Below are 18,450 nucleotides of genomic sequence, written 5' to 3'. Positions count from 1 at the left end.
ACCCCTAGCTTATTGCATCCACTGTCCTCTGATAACTACCATTGCCCTTCCCACTTCTGAGTTCAACAGTTTTATTTCCCAGCCTGGTACTTCTTTCTTTGTCTTACTTATTTACTTAACATAATAACTCTCCAGGTTTCTTTACCTTGCAACAAATGGCAACACCGCCTTTGGTCTGCACCACATTTTGCTCTGTCCTTCCACCAGTTTAAGTTCCTAGTGCTTAGGAAAAAAAGTAAGTCTTTGTAAAAGATTCTCTTTCTTTACTTCCTAAAGTTCATTTCTCTGGAATTGGAATTCTATACCAATGTATCAAAATCGAACTTAATTTGGATCAGTATACAAAATTCTATACAAATGAATTAAAAAAAATAACCTTGGTTGTTTGTAGCAGTTAAGGTCTTAAGTTGAGGAGTAGTTTCAATAACCTACTTTTTGTCCTTTAATTCCTATATATCCCTGTATTCCTTGTTCTTTTCAACCCCTGTCTCCATAGCTAAGAAAGAAAGATAAAGGAAAAGAAAGTCCAACCTGAGTCAAACCTTGTTTTCACTCTGAATAAGACCAATAATAACTTATAAGCAATTCCCGATAAAAATAAATATCCATATGCCAAGAAAATAACAAAAACCCTACATAACCGACCCTAAGGGAAATGGAGAAAAGCTCTTTTTTAAGGCTCTTTTTAGCTGATTTGGGACAAATAATAAATGTAACATTTATATAATCCTTGATTGTTTCATGGTCCTTCTTGCTGTATGTAGTTTATTGTGTATATGTGTAATAATATAAATGTATATGTAAAAGTATAAAAATTATTTTAAAAATAATAATTTTTAAAGAATTGAAGAAAAAATTTTTACAAAATGTTTGTCTCTCACTTCCTCATTCCTAATGTCTACCTTGGCTTTAAATACCTGAGACTTGTTTCAAGTTAATATAGACCACACACATTGTGCTCCTATCCAGGCACCAAATTGGTTGTAGAAAACTGATCAATGGTAAAGTTAAGATATGTTAAGTAGTATTTGTACGACATCTTTTTCAAAATCGATCAGGGAATCCTGAAAGAAAGGTTGGGTCTGAACTATAGACCTTAGGCAAGGACTTTGTCTCTAGTTTATATGCTCTATGCTAAAAACAGTTATGGAAATACAACTTTGCAGAGTGAACAAGATTTGGATCAATAAAGCATGATGAATAAATAACATATATATATATATATATACACAAATATAATATAATACAAATATCATTTGGCAGAAGCATAGAAGAGGAGACAGAGGAAAGGGAAGGGGAAAGAAAGGAAGGAAGGAAGGCAAAGAAGGACAGATTTTATCATACTTTAATAAAATTTAAAACACCAGAGCAGGGCCTAGTCAGAGTATCAGAAAAGGCCTTATAAAAACATTAGTTTTAAGTTGTCTCCGAAAATATCTAAGTGGAGTGGTCTAATGAGATTTTGTGTTCCTACATACATTCTAGATGGAGAAGAAAGCTCAAGATTCCCTGCAGCATCTAATATCTGAAAGGAAACAAGTGTGTAATTACCTAGGGAGACTATTGAAGAAACAACTGAAAATGAAGACAAATTATTCAAGACACAACTAAGATGAATTTTATTCTTTCCCTTTTCTTATCTTTCTACTGAAAGGACTCGTGCACCTCTCCATTTTTTATCATCTTTCTAAGATCCAAAAAGCAGCACTGAATACCAATAATCTCAGCTCACCAGTGAGAACACACCAACCAGCAAATTGGAGGAGCTAGTGAGTTTTAAGAAAGAGTACAGTATATAAGAGTAATACAGTTGATTTAAAACAGGAATTATAAAGTACAATAAGTAATCTAAAATTGCATTATTAAACAAACAAGTTGTTTCCAGAAAAATATAATTAGAAGCTAAGAAGAACATATTTAGATTATGAAAATGACGAAATTATGAAGAGGATAAAAATGTGGGATATCAGGTTGTGCGCTGAAATTTCCTTAACTACCATGGAACTCTTACTTTGCTCAGAATAGTCTAGAAATATAGAGCATCTAAAGATAATCAGAATTGAGTCTACTCTTCTAAGTATTTGCATAGACTATCCATTTAAATAAAGTGAGTCTCCAATGATCATATTCATTTGCATTCTGATAGCAAATTGTTAGATTACTTTTTTTAACGGAAATTTTTCTTTTGTAATGCTTACTTTGTGGAATGACCACCTGCAATATTTAAAAGTATTCATAAAATATATTTTTAGTTCAATAAGCATATAAAATAGTTGTAAAAATGTAAAGAAAATATAAGATAAATTTTATAGAGTTTAAAGTTTTATTATGAATTATATTGAACAAAATTTTTCTTCAACACAGATACAAAATCTTCGCACTAACTCCCAGAAAATCGTGTAAAACAAAAGCAGAAAGAGTAAAGGTTAGATACAACAAAATCCACGGAGTTCAGCTGTTGTTTGAAATTAGGACCTGTAAATAAAGAATATTATTATCTCATGATCCAAGAACAGGACAAAAGGAAGGACTCTACAGCATAGTAAGTCGGCACCAAGCATTTAAGAATAATGGAGAAGCCCACAGGTCCTAAGGCTGTAAGGAAATCTACTAAAGACCCTCATCAAAAGAAAGTAATCTTCAGGTCTCTTTTAACACCCCAACAAAGGAACCAAAACATGGAACCCTGAATCATATGAAGACACAAAATTTGCATATTTTAACTGAATATTCAAAGATGCACAATGTTTTTGAAATGTTGAAGCTCTTTGAAAATGCATTTTATACAAAAATGCATTTATTTCAGAATCGATCTCTGTCTGTCTGTCTATCTGTCTGTCTGTCTGTCTGTCTCTCTCTCTCTCTCTCTCTCTCTCTCTCTCTCTCTCTCTCTCCCTCTCTCTCTCTCTCTCTCTGTCCCCTGTGTATGTCTGTATGTCTGTCTCTATTTCCTGTAACCAATATTAGAGACTAAGTCCAATCACATGCTCTGCAAGCTCTATAAAATACACCTTCATTTTTAGCATTAAGATTGTTGAGAGAGAGTATTACAATGTAATCTAAGCTGTCCTCAACCTTTCAGTTCTCCTGCCTCACAGTTCAGAGTTCAGTGATGACGCTGTCCCCTACATCCATGTGAACAAACTTTCTATAATGTTGGTGGTTATATTAGCCTTTAATTTTCATAAATTTACAAATAAAACTGGATCCATCTTCTTGACAGATGATTCTTGATGTAATCACACTATTTTCAAATACATTTTCCTCACTTGATTACAAATTGCTCATTGGAGTGTATATTCCTTTAAGCACACCTTAGACTTTCTCACATTGATTGTCACAGACATTTTAAATATTCTAGACACTTGCTATGATTTCACACTCAGTATCTAACTCTCCGTATTTGATAAGTAGCCTTACAAAGTTATAAGCAGCTTGTGACAAGTGTCTGCAGTGAATGCAAACACAAGCAAAATTAGCTTTCACTTCTCAGAGTCATTAAACACTAGATGTGAACAATATAAATTACTTCTTGTCATTTTTTACATTGGAACAGTTGAAAGCTTCCTTTGTAAAGTGAAATACTGATAGACAAACTGACGGTTTGTTCAATTTCATGTTCACATTGCTTCAATTCCTGGTGGGCTTTCATTTCAAAATGGGATTCCTTTGATACCCAGGCATCTTATGTCTTATTTCTCCAGGCTATGATCTCTATATTCACTGCTTCTTTTGGAAAATTAGAATTTATGTCTTTCACAGTATTAAGTAGAGACTTTTTAAGAACTATAAGCTTATGACCTGACCCCCATCCCCCCAAAAAAAAAACACAAACACAAACACAAATACATTAGCTGGGAAAACTGATAGGGGTTTGTATTTGTTGTAACTGCAAAAACAAAACAAAACAAACAACAATGACAACAAAAACCAAAACCAAAATACAGCAGGGCTTCTATCATTAGCATGATGCTTTTATTATAAAATATGTTTCTGTAAGTTTTGAGTTTCATTGAAATCTCTTCTCATAGTTTAAAAAGATGTTACCTTGACAAGGTTCAACTTAAATCACATTGTGATCTGTGTCATTGACTCAGAAGATGCTTTCTGCAATAGAGTGACAATAAGAGTCTAACTTATAATACTACAGCAGTGAAATTCAGGGTTAAATAACTCAAGTGACTTAGTACACAGAGTAAATTCTATAGCTAATATAGTGACTATGCTCTCTGTACATCTGCATACTAAAAAAACCCCAGAATGTTTTTAGTTATATGCTTTCATATGGAGAATTTCAGACATATATTTAGAATCAAGGCAATTATCTTCTCAGAACTATAATGCAATTTGTGGTAGTTCCTGGATCCATAATAAACATAGGCTCCCAATTTTTCATATTCTTTTGTTTTGAATTCTAAAAGTAGACCTAGGTTACAAATTTAAGGTTACTTCACAATTTAAAATATTTAGGAAAGTTGATTACCATCAATATAGATGATTAAGCTAATTACTTGATATTCTTAAGGCTCCAAGTTATTATGCTTATGTAAAAGAAAGTGCATATACTGAAAACATTTTTAAAAAGCACTAGCATAAACACATAAACAAAACAGCCAAACAATATGTACTCATATTCCAAATGTAATATTTGTACTCCAAATTCCAAATGTAAATATTTGATGTCATGGAACTTGAAGTCAGGACCATTCTAACACCACATGTGGCGGATGCCTAACAATTACCTCCAGGGAAGGACACAGGTTGAATAACATAAGGTGAAAGCAAAGGGATGAGAGATGTGGAGTTGGGGAAAAGATAGCCAGGTAAGGTGACAGTGTGAAACCCTCACTTGGAAGTAATATTGAAAGCACAAGTTAAGACTTATTATATATCTTGGTAAACATATCAACATAATCAGAAACAATGAGTGTTGAAAGCTGAAATATCTCCATTATTACTCAGAGGAGCATCTCACAGATATAAAGCATCTTTCAACTACTCCTTTTTTATTTCAGAAGTTGGAACAGGAACTCAAACAGGGCAGGAATCTGGAAGGAGGAGCTGATGCAGAGGCCATGGAGGAATTCCTTTTATTGCCTTGCCTCTTGTGGATGGCTCAGCCTGCTTTCTTGTAAAACCCAGGACCAGTTGCTCAGAGGTCACCCCATCCACAATTGGATGTGCCCTAACCCATCTATCATTAATAAAGATAAGGCACTTCAAGCTTGCCTACAGGATAATCTTGTGAAGGACCTTCATTAACTGAGGTTCCTTCCTTTGAGATGACATTAGCTTGTTTTGTTAAAAGAAATCTATCTAGCACAGACCCAATACTTCAGATTCATGTTTAATGAAGCTTAGAGCTAGGTAAAATCTTTCTTTTGGTCCTGTGGTCTTATATGTGTATTCAAGTACAACTGTTTATGAGCAAGTGATCAATGTGTGCAAAAATTCTGGCAATTGAAGCGTTTTCCTTCTGGATGTTGACAGCCTGAGACTGCTTGCCTCAGACATCTACTACACAAGACTAGCTAGCGCACACCCCAACTCTCTTGCTGTTCATAATAAAGGTGCTGAGTTCCAGCTGTGGTGTATTTGGTATCAGACCATTCAAGTGTGCACAACCTATAGGACCCCAGCCTTTCTGTTTGTGTGTCTATATGTGTATCTTTTCTCTATTCTCTCACTCCCATAGTCAGGTCAAGTCCAAAGCCATGGAGAATGTGGCAGACATGAATAAATATCTCTACAGGATGGCGTACAGTATTTTAAAATATCCTAAAAAAAAAAAAACAAATGCAATTTTAAAGCCCAGTAATTTATATCTCCTGGAGAGAAAAACAAACAAACAAATGAAAAACAAAACCAAAAACCTAAGTCTCTGGGTGGCCTTTAAGCCATATAAATAAACCATATAAATAAAGACACCAACACCTTCTAAGATTTTCACAATTTAGGCCATAGCTGGGCAGACTCTCAAATATCTTACATTGCCTCAGTCAGCCACATGGCCAGATATCCCCCCAGGCCCAGGAGGATGTCTGTCTTTTTCCATGTCTCCTGGCAAAAGGCTTCTCTCTTCCCTTCCCAGATTTCCTTTTTCCCTACCAGAAGTCCTGCTTTCCACTTCCTGGCCTTCCATGCAGCTAATTGATCAATTAAATCTTTATTGACAGTTGCTACACCCACGCAAGACATTCCCCCACATGCAATGCTGCTCATATTTCATACATTCGAAGTAGATATATTTTAGTATATTTTCAAAAATCATTTATAAGTGAAACTGTGGGAGATATCTAGTTATGCTTTCCTTATGAAATGTTTAGAAGATGATTTTCTGGTCATTGTCCAACTAGAAAGTCCATTGCAGTTAAAAAGTGCTTAAATGGTCACATAAGCAATTGAATATATTTTTAAGTTATTAAAGCTGCTTCTATGCTTTGTCAAAATTACCACAACAAAAATTAATACTTGAATTAAACTTTCAATACTATTCTCTAATAGTACTGTAATTATTTACCTAAATTAAAATTCATGTAACATATTTATTCTCAATTATTAAAGTATATAGTGTTGCTTATAATTCTACTTAATCAGGCTGAAATATTAAGCCTCTGTCAGCATAGTTTTTCTTCCACATATATACATACAATGCCAATCTTAATGAAGAAACAGAAACTAGACTAGCCGTCCTTCACACCACTCTTACCAATGAAATTATGCATTTTAATTAACATAGAACAAAGGCAGTAATTACTATTGGACCCAAGTGTCCTTTTGCATGGACCAAGGCAACTTTTCTTTTGCTTCTTTTTAAGTAACAAAGAAAGCTCCCTTGCCAAAGCTGCATGAAATCAATACATTTTTCTCAGACAAATGAATCTAACATGAGAGAACACTTGATGTAGAAGATAATATTTAGATGAAACTTCTTTCTGGGGTTTTCAAGGAGATAGTTACATTTATTGAAGCCCAAACACCTTCATAATTACAGATACCAGAGATGAATCTGAAGTCACCTCTCAGCTGAAGCCCAGAGATATGTCCCCCCTCCATGAAAGACAGAGCTTGAGGCTGCATGGCTCAAACGCTTAGGCTGCCATGAGAGCCTTAGAGAAGAAACAGTTTTAACAGAGCAGTTACAGATGATAAACCACCTCTCTGCTAAAGACTTTTTCCACACAATTTCGTGAAGAAATCCGTCTTTACTAAGAACTCAGGTCCTGTTAAAATAAAACCTGACACCAGTAACTACCCAATTAAATTATTTCCCACAATATGTCATAATAAAATAATGACTATATTAGCTGATATTTCAAATAGAATTTCCTCAGGACTGTTATGCAGATGAAGGTGCTCCTTGATATTCAAAAGTGTGCCTCCTAGTGACCTTACAGTTGAAGCAGCTGGGTTTTTAAGATACCAGTTTAATGAATTAACAGGCAAGGTGCATCAAATGCTTGAATCAATGTGGATTCTTGGCATTGTCTCCTGGACAATCAGCTGAGGGAAAATATTAATTTTCAAATAGATTCAGTGAGTCAATGTTTATTATGGCAGAAAATACATAGTATAAATATTTTATTGGAAATAACCCTTTAATACAGTTTATTAGAATTGTGGTTTCCCCTTTCCCAATTTCTTTCAGATCATCCAAACTGGCCTACCCATTCCAATCCCCACCTTTCCTGTCTCTTTTATTAGAATACAAAATATCTAAAAGTAATCATAATAAATAAATTTAGAATACATAAAAATAAATAAGCCAGAATAGAATCAAATAAGCCACAGACAGAAGAAAAAGAACCAAACTTGAAAAAATGCATACAGATGCAGGACACACACAGTCACACACAGAGAAATACTATGAAAACTCAAAACCAGTAATCATAATGTATATGCAAAGGACCTGTTTTTTGTTTGTTTGTTTGTTTTAAAGCATTATGAGATAAAGAACATGCAAAAATGCCTTTGAGTTCATTTTGTGATGGCTCTCTCCTGGAGATCATGGAGCCTGGCCCCATTGTTTGTATACCCAATGAGACTCTATGGGAGAAAACTAATTTTTCATTAGCAAGCACTTATCAGTTAGAGATAGCTTCTTGGCCGAGGATAGGATTTGTGTCCACTTCCCCTCTCAGTACAGGGATCTCATCATGCCCAGACCTGTGCAGTCTTGCTTGACTATTACATAGCAAATAGATAGTCATATTACATAATCATTTTTGAAAGTTGATGTTACCAGCTTTACAAATGCTCATTAATCTTGAAATATTACAGTTGTATTTTAACATTTATACAATTCTCTATGCCAAGATTTCTGAAAACAAAGTATATGCTTTTAAGCATTTTGTGTACAAGTCTTGGCACTGATCTGCATAGCTCCAAATCACTGTTCAGTGTTTGATGTTTCTCTCAATTTGTAATTATCCAAATTCCATAACATATGACTTTCTTACAAAAAAGAAGAAAAATCTGACTCTGATCTCAATTTGCCAAAATTGTACTTCTCCTCATATTTTAAGCCAAATATAAAAGAGGGCAATTTTGTGTTTAATTTGGTTTTTAAAATAACTTTAAAACTAAAATGACTTACTAAGTTATCTAATTGGATTGGAAGCAATAGCATCCAAACTGAATCATACTAAATCATCAAAAAATAGTAACTTTGATCTGCTTTTCTATTTTAAAACACTAGGATACTAGAGAAAAATTAGAAATATTGTGTCATCTAGTCTAAAGAAAGTAACTCTTGGAAATGAGAGTTTCATGTGTAAAAACTTTCACTTTGTTTTTATTCATATATTGTTAAATGTTCTTTTAGGTTTGTTTTTATTTCACATCTAAGAATGTTTGCCTACATGTGTGTATGTGCTCTGTACATGTGGCTTTATGCCTGTGGCATTCAGAAGAGGGAATTAGAGGCCCTAGAATTGGACTTATAAATAGTTGTGAGCCAACACATAGCGAGTGGGAACTGAATCCAGGTCCTCTTTAAGAACTGCAACTGTTCTTAGTCATTGAGCCTTCTCTCTGGGCCCTTATTGATTTTTAAAGTTAGTATTCTCTACTGTCTTCCATAGTTGCATATCATATTTCTCACACAAGATGTCTAAAGAGTAGTCCCATACTCTAAGTAACACCTAGAAGATACCACGTAGGTGTCCTGCAATTCAGTTCAATTCTGACCATCTACCTAAGCCTAAGAAGGCTTGGGTACATGAAACTTCTCTAAGGATTATATTAACAGGATCAAGGCTATCAATTACACATCTGTGTTCCTACCTTCCCACTATTTTCACTAAATTTGCTTGTACAGTTTACATAGCTCAAAAAAAAAAATCCCAGTTACATTTGCTTGATAGTTTAAAATGTTTGTAATAAAGGATGCAATTAAAGTGTCAGGTGAATGGGGTACAGCGTCTCAACTGTAGATTCAGCATGCACCACTATCTCAACACACCCTGATTGATGCTTCCTAGATTCCACAGTGCAGAGAATTCCATCAAGCCTTCTCCAGGTAAGCATAGTTGTCATTATCTCCACTTTCAGCAGCTCTTACCTCCACAGAGGCAATTTGGCTTGGTCTTTCTGGTGACAAATCCTTTTTAGAAGCTGATCAAGATCCATCTATTTAGAACAGAATGCATTGGGTTATTTGGTTTGGTGGTGTTTAATTTCTTAAGCTCTTTATATATTTTGGATATTAGACCTTTGTCAGATGAAGAGTCGGTGAAGATCTTTTCCCAGTCTGTAGGCTGTCGCTTTGTTCTCTTGACAGTGTCCCCTGCCTTACAGAAGCTTCTCAGCCTCATGAGGTCCCATTTATTAATTGTTGATGTTAAGGCCTGGGCTGTTGGTGTTCTGTTCAGGAAGTTGTCTCCTGTGCCTATGAGTTCCAGACTCTTCCCCACTTTTTCCTCTAATTGGGTTAATGTCTGTGGTTTTAGGTTGAGGTCTTTCATCCACTTGGACTTGAGTTTTGTGCATGGTGACAAATATGGGTCTAATTTCATTTTTCTACATGAAGACATCCAGTTAGACCAGCACCATTTGTTGAAGATGCTGTCGTTTTTCCATTGAATGGATTTGGCTTCTTTGTCGAAAATCAGGTGAGCAAATGTGTGTGGATTCATCTCTGGGTCTTCAGTTCAATTCCATTGATCCACTAGCCTATTGCTGTGCCAGTACCATGCTGTTTTAATTACTGTTGCTCTATAGTACAACTTGAGATCAGGTATCTTTTATTGTATAGGATTGATTTTGCTATTCTGGGCTTTTTGTTTCTCCATATGAAGTTGAGAATTGTTCTTTCAATATCTTCAAAATATTTAGTAGGTATTCTGATAGGGATTGCATTGAATCTGTAAATTGCTTTTGGTAAGATGGCCATTTTTACTATGTTGATTCTTCCAATCCACGAACAAGGTAGATCGCAGAGCTAAACAGAGAATTTTCAACAGAGGAATATCAAATGGCTGAGAAACACTTAAAGAAATGTTCGACCTCCTTAGTCATCAGAGAACTGCAAATCAAAACGACACTGAGATTCCATCTTACACCCATCATAATGGCTAAGATCAATAACTCAACTGATACCTCATGCTGGCGAGGGTGTGGAGAAAGAGGAACACTCCTGCATTGCTGGTGGGAATGCAAACTAGTACAACCACTTTGGAAAGCTATCTGGTGCTTTCTCAGAAAAATGGGAATAGGGCTTCCTCAAGACCCAGCTATTCCACTCCTTGGAATATACCCAGAGGATGTACTACTACACAACAGGGACATATGCTCAACCATGTTCATAGCTGCCTTATTCATAATAGCCAGAACTTGGAAACAACCTACGTGTCCCTCAATAGAAGAATGGATAAAGAAACTGTGGTACATTTACACTATGGAATACTACTCAGCTATTAAAAACAAGGAATTTCCAAAATTTGTGGACAAATGGATTGAACTAGAAATTGTCATAATGAGTGAGTTCACACAGAAGCAAAAAGAGCTAAATGGTATATACTCACTTATATCGAGACACTAGTCCAAGGTGTACGTCCCCATGAAAAACTGTACCTACCAGAATAGTGGGTAAGAGGGGAGGACATCCTATTGAAACTTTAGGTGTGAGAAGCCTGGGAGAAAGAGGAAATGGAAGGATCCAGTGGGTCCTGGAAAACTACAGGCGAGTCTGGGCCCTGGGGCCCTCCGCAAACTGTGGCAACAGCCAAGGAAAAAATAGGCAGTAAAAACCTTGAACCCCTACCCGGACTAGCCGATGGACATTCTCCACTGTTGAGTGGAGAAGGAGATCTAACTTTCACACAAACTCTGGTGCCCCATATTTGAACATGTCTCTTGGACGGAGATGCCTGGTGGCACTCAGAGGAAAGATAATAGGTCACCAAGGAGAGACTTGATACCATATGAGCATATACAGGGGGAAGAGGTCCCCCTCAGACACAGACTTAGGGGAGGGGAGGGGAGTAGGGGGGAAGTGGGAGGAAGGGAGGAATGGGAGGATACATGGGATGGGCTAACAACTGAGATGTAATATGTATAAATTAATAAAAATGTATTAAAAAAAAAGAAAAGAAAAAAAATAGAACAGAATGCATATTACTCAGGAACTGCTGGGGATGTGGAAGCCATGCGTGAGGAACTACAATCAAACATTAGTATGAAAGATTCTCTTGGCATCCTTGTCTACAAAGGAGGTCTGTCTGTCCCAGGCCCTGAAGCAGAGGAAACGGACTGCAACAAATGTTCTCCCAGTACTTTTGTTAAGAAGAGGTCAAAAGTTTTAGGAGTTTTATGCAAAGGATTTAAGAAATATTTTGATAAACTGTGTCTTATTATTTTGCAAGTTCAAAAGACTAAAGAAAATGAGTTATTGTTGCAAAATTTAAATACAAAGTCACTGACAAGTAAAGATAAGTGGAAAATTCATGCTGGTTCTACACTACAGCGCCGAATAGAACAAACAAGAAAGGAACTGGGAGATGTCGTGCTGGTAAAGAGCTTCCCAGACAAGTGTGAACATTGGATTTTGGATCCCCAGAACTCACTTAAAAGCCAGGTGGATGTGACAATCTGACATTAATACCAGGAGCACAGGCTGTTAATTTTGAATTTTCCCTAACAATGTTTCCATCAACCATAATAGCACACAGGTAAGTCACACTGTAATTAGTAGGTTGGAGTGTATCACTCTATCTACAGGAAAACTAAGTTTTTTCCAACTTACACTTTTTCACCAATCAGGCCATACTGATTTTTTAAAACAAGGTCTTTCTACATCACAAACTGACCTCAAGTTTATCATCTTCCTGCGTCTTGTTTCCGTAGTGCGACTAGGCCAGCTTACCTTTTTTTTTTTTTTATCAGAATTTGAAGTGTATTACAGATTTGAAAACTTTTCAAAATAATGTAAGTCATTTATTTAACTAGGACATCAACAAGGTGATATTGACTCACTAATCTCTATTCATGTAAACAGAACATGAACTACTATTCCTCGAGTGATACGCTAAAAACAGGCATAAGGAAAACCTTCAAGACGTTGAATTATATACAAAAAAAATAGGAAAATGGTTCAAACTTTACTGTGCTATACATATAATGGATGAGGTGAATACACAGAGGGATGATGTTGCTTGACATAAGTAAATTTCATTCGACCATATTTTTGTAGTAGATGTTCAAGAAAATGTATTCAAGTTTAAGAGTCATGTTTCCATGGTGGATTTTTTTTTGTCTGTTTCTGTATTTTCAGAAATGTGGTGTTTTGGATTCTGAGATGGCGTTTTGGTGTTTTTGTTTTGGTTTTGAAGAAAAATGCCTATTGAATATTCATGAATGCAACTGGATTCTTCAGAGGATTTTGAATAGATAAGGAATTATTTATTATGCTCTGCTATATTCACTCATGATTTTACGTTGTTTTAATTTTATTAAATTTATTTGTTTATTCACTTTACAACCAGGATCAAGCCCCCTCTCTCCTTTCCTCTTGGTCATGCCTTCCACCTTCTTTCCCATTCCCCCCTCCTTTTCTCCTCAGAAATGTGGAGACTCCCCATAATAACCCACCTCAGCATATCAAGTTACATCAGGACTAAACATGCATGGGCTGCAACTAAGACTCTGATACATAGATACATAATTCTTAAACATGCTTTATGAGAACAACAACCAAAAAGGTTATTTTGATTCTGCTAGATATGGAAGGTGAAAAGTGGCCAGGTGACATATAAACTAAGGGGAAAACATCACAGCAAGAGGATTCAGCTGGAGGTGATTGTAGGGGCATATTTCTGCAATTCTATCACTGGAGAGATAGAGGCAGGAAGACCACACATTTAGCCAGCCTTAGCTATACAGGACCACACCTAAAATAAAAGAAAACCAACTTACACCTGAACTACATTTAACTCCATTTCCTCCTGAAATCACTCTGAACAATGGGATGGAGAGATAGCACAGTGGTTAAGGTAATTTGTTGCTCTTGTAGAGGACCTGGCTTTAATTCACAGCACCCATATAATGGTTCACAACCATCCATAACTCTATTCCAAAATACTTTCCTTAGCCCTGTGGGCAACAAGCATGTACATGGTGCATATATACACAAGATGGCAAAACTCTCACACATAAGATAAAAATGAATTAATCTAATTTTAAAAATCAACTTTATGGTTGATTTTTAATAGCACTCTGGCCATGGAAACCGGAAGGCTAACTACCTATCTGTACCTCCACCTCCTTTCCCCTATCTTCTAATCCTGCCCTAAGGAAAGGGCTGGAAGAAAACTTCTTACCTACAGAGAAGTATTCAAGAGATCACAGGTAATATATAAACCCGGATCAGCAAATCAAAAGAAAGGAAACACACACATCATAATAAGAAAATAAGGAGAAGCAAACATTTCTCAATGATAGCACTTAACATCAATGATCTCAATGTCCATTGTTAATTAGAATGCATGCAAAATGGGGTGTGGTCTTGTTGGAGAAAGCCTGTCACTAGGGGTGGGCTCTGGGGTGTCAAATGCTCAAGCAAGGACCAGCATCTCCTTTTCCTGCCACCTTCAGATCCATATGTAGAAACCTTAGCTCCTCCAGTACCATGTTTGCTTGCATGCCACCATACCTCCACCATGATGATAATGGACTAAATTTCTGAAACTATAAGCCAGCACCAGTTAAATATTACCCTTTATAGGAGTTGCCATGGTCATGATATGTCTTCACAGCAACAGAACATTGACTAAGACACACATTGATAGTGAGAAATTTTAATATCTAATTCTTGTCAGTAGCCATGTCATCCAAACAAAAATTAAACAGAGAAATGCTGGATTTATAACATGAAGTTATAAGCCAAATGGACCTAATAGATATTGACAGAACATGCTACCCAAACACAGAAGAGTAAACCTTCTTGTCTGTACCCCCCAATGACTTCTTTTCCAAATCTGGCCAGATACTCAGACACAGAGCAAGTGCAACAGATACAAAAATATGAAAATAACACCTTGCAACCTCTCTGATTTTCATGGATTAACGTGGACTCCAACAACAACAGAAAGCTTACAAACACATGGACACTGAAAAACTCACTATTGCATTAAAATAAATAAATAAAGGTAGAAATTAAGAAAGAAGTTAGAAACACTCTAGGACTTAATAAAAGCAAGTACAAAACACATGCAAGTGTATGGGACACAATAAAGTTTGTTATGAGAAGCAATATTGTAGCATTGAGTGCTTACATTAAAAAAATAATTGGAGAAATCTCATACTAGTAACTTAACAGCACACCTGAAAGATGTTTAAAAAAGAAAAGGGGAAAAAACATGCCCAAAAGTAGTAGATGGCAAGAAATAATCAAACTCAATGCTAAAACGAATTTAAAAAATGAATAAGCAAACAACAACAATCAAAGGCCTATATAAATAAATAAATAAATAAATAAATAAATAAATAAATAAAAACAAAGAATTGGTTATTTGAGAGAATAAGATTAAAAATCCTTATCCAAATTACCTAAAGGGTAAAGAGAGAATTATCCAGATTATCAAAATAGGAACAAAAAGCAGAATGTGCCACAGACACTGATGAAATCCAGAGACTCATAAAAATATACTTTAAAAACCAGCACTCCACATTATGGAAAATTAAAAAGAAATGTATAATATTCTCCATACTTACCAAATACCAAACTTAGATCAAGACCAGATATGAAATTTAAATAAACCTATAACCCCTAAGGAATTGAAGTTTCCAAGCCCTAGGCCAAATGATATTAGGGCAGAATTCTACCAGTCTTTCAAAAAAGAGTTAATGTCACCCTGAACAGAGGAGGAGCATTGATTAACTTATTTTAGGAGACTACAATTACCCTGGAACCCAACCCACATGAAGATTCTCCAAAAATTACATCCAATGTCCCTGTTTGGGTGTAGCCAATGAATAGTTCATTCTCTACATGGAGAAGCGGGTGGGTGCATCTGGGGACTGCCTCGGATGCCTGGGATGCCTGACACTTGGTGGAGAGGCCTTGTGGGAACACAGGGGAAGAGGATGAGACCGGATAGGCTATGGTCAGAAGGTGGAGGAGGAGAGCCCCAGCTGTCAGAGGTCAGGGAGGGGAATAGATCAGAGGGGGAGACAGGAAGATAAGAGGGAGGGGATTACAATCTGGATCTAATGTGAATACATTATAATAGAAAATAAAAAAAATCAATCTATAAATTCAATGTAATCCACATTAAAATTCCAACACGATTCTTGATAAATCTTAAAAGAACAATTTTAAGCTTCATATGGGAGCACAAAAAAGCAAAAATCTAAGACAATCATAATAACAAAAGAATTGCCAGAGAAATTCTCATCCCTAATTTCAGGTTTTACTGCCAAGCCATAGTAATAAAAACAAGAAAGTACTGGTAACAAAATAAAATAAAATAAAACCCCCAAACAGACATGTTGATCAATGGGATTACCCACACACAAATTCATACACCTATGGACATCTAATTTTTTAATAAAGAAACCAGGAATACACACTAGAAAATAAAACAAAAACAAACAAACAAACAAAAAATAGGAACTTCAAGAAATGTTTGTCAGACTGGATGGCTGCCTGTAGAAGAATCAAAACAGAACTGTACTTATCACCCTCCATAAACTCAACTCCAAATGATTCAAAAATCTCAACATAAAACCACATATATGGAACAGGAAGACAAAGCAATGAATTCCCTAGAACTCACTGGCACTGGAAAAGATTTTTGAAACAGAACATTGTCAGTATAGGCAATAAATAAGCAATAAGTGAGACCGCATAAACTTAAAATTTTCTGCATGGCAAAGGACACTATCATTTGGATAAATCATCACATTGAAGAATGAGAAAAGGATTTTAGCAACCACAGATCCAAAAGAGGGCTAATATTCTACATATATAATTAATTTAAAAAAAAACTAAGTATCAAGGAAACAAGTAGCCCAATTAAAAATTAAGTATAGATCTAAGCAAAATATTCTCAAAAGAGAAAACTCAAATGGCTGAGAGATACAGAAAGAAATGTTCAACATCTTTAAATCTCATGGAAATGCAGATCAAAACTACTTTGAGATTTCATCTTATGTACATCATAATGACTAAGATCAAAAACATGAGTGGCAGCTCATGCTGGCATGGATGTGGAGAGAAAGGAACACTCATGCATTGCTGACACTGCAAGTAGGAAAATTAGTACAGCCATTTCTTCAGGAAGATGGGAATCAATCTCCCTCAAGATGCTGCTGTATGACTATTTTGAAAATTTAAAAGTTTATTCTTCTTGCATATATTACATCCCTACTGCTGTTTTCCATTCCCCTCCATCCAGTGTCTTTCCAAAACCTCCACATTCCACCAAATGCATGCCCTACATTCATCTCTCCTCAGAAAAGAGCAGGCCTTCCAGGTGCATCAGCTGTGGTAAGACCAGGCTCATATTCTCAGTCAAGGTTGGATGAGGCAAACCACTATAAGAAGGGTTATAAAGACAGGCAAATGAGTCACAGATAGGCCTCCCCACCCCAACCCATGCTCTCACTGTTAGGAATCCAGAGGAACACCAAGATATACAACCATAATATATTTTCAGAGGACCTAGGTCAGACCCATACAGGCTTCCTGATCTCTGTGAGCCTACTTGAGTCCTGGTCAGTTAATTATCTGGGCTGTGGCTATGTTTTGTTTTTCTTTTTTTTTTTCCTTCTTTTCTTTTTAAATTATAATTTATTCACATTACATCTTGATTGCTATTATCTTACTCTTATCTTCCCATTCCCACCCCCCCCCTTCTGCTTTATTCCCCACTCCTAGACCACCAACAGGGTTGGGGGCGAATCCTTCTGCATTGTCTGACCACAGCCTGTCAGATCTCATCAGGATATTATGCATCCCCATCTTCTGTGTGCTCAAAATGCCGCCACACAAAGGGGAAGTGATCAGATCATGGGCAACAGAGTGTATGTCAGAGGTTCAAAGGCAGTCACACACACACACACACACACACACACACACACACACACACGCGGAGAATTAGCTGTTCTTCGGCTGTGGGAAGCTGCGCTCACATTCGCCATTACAAGATGGCGCTGACACCCTGTGTCCCATGCTGACAAACAACTAATCTGCGCATGTGCGAAGGGATTTTCCACTCGTTGTGCTCTGCCTCTCCCGTGGCATCATCTCGCCCGATGAGCAACAGCCAATCAGGGACTGACACATCCTAAGCGGAGGACAGTTTCCTATATAAGGGAGGGGTTTCTGCTGTTTGCTCTCTCTGTCTCCATTTTACGTGTTGTAAGCTTATGCTCTCCCTCTCAAGAGGCATTAAAACTTTACTGCAGAAGGATCCTGTTTGTGTGTGCAGCGTTGTTCTTGCTGACGAGATGGTAACGCTAGCCACATTCGGCTACATCTGACCACAATCTCTAGGTTCTCTGCATTCATTGTCCTTGGCTAGTGCATCAGTTTGTGCAAGCCCCTCTGTGTCCAGATGTGCCAGCCTTGATGGTCTCTCTGAGGAGCTTCTTGCCCTGCAGGTCCTTCCATCTCCCCCACTCTTCCATACTACTCTCAGTGCTCCACCCAGCATCCACCTGAGAGTCCCAGTATCTGTCCAGATCCTCCGCTGAGTGGAATCTCTCAAAGGACATCTATGTTGGGCTAATATCCAATTACAAGTGAGTATATACCATATCATTCTGGGTCTTGGTTACCTCAATCAGTATGATCTTTTCTAGATTTATCTATTTGCCTACAAATTTCAAGGTTTTCTTGTTTTTAATAGCTGAGTAGTATTCAGTTGTGTAAATATACCACAGCTTCTTTATCCATTCCTCAGTTGAGGAACACCTATGTTGTTTCCAGATTATGGCTATTATGAATAA

The sequence above is a fragment of the Acomys minous genome, assembly GCF_964271855.1.
Source record: "Acomys minous genome assembly, chromosome: 19".
In the NCBI taxonomy this organism is placed as follows: domain Eukaryota; kingdom Metazoa; phylum Chordata; class Mammalia; order Rodentia; family Muridae; genus Acomys; species Acomys minous.
The sequence above is the reverse complement of the archived record's forward strand: the minus strand, read 5'-3'. Positions refer to the sequence as shown.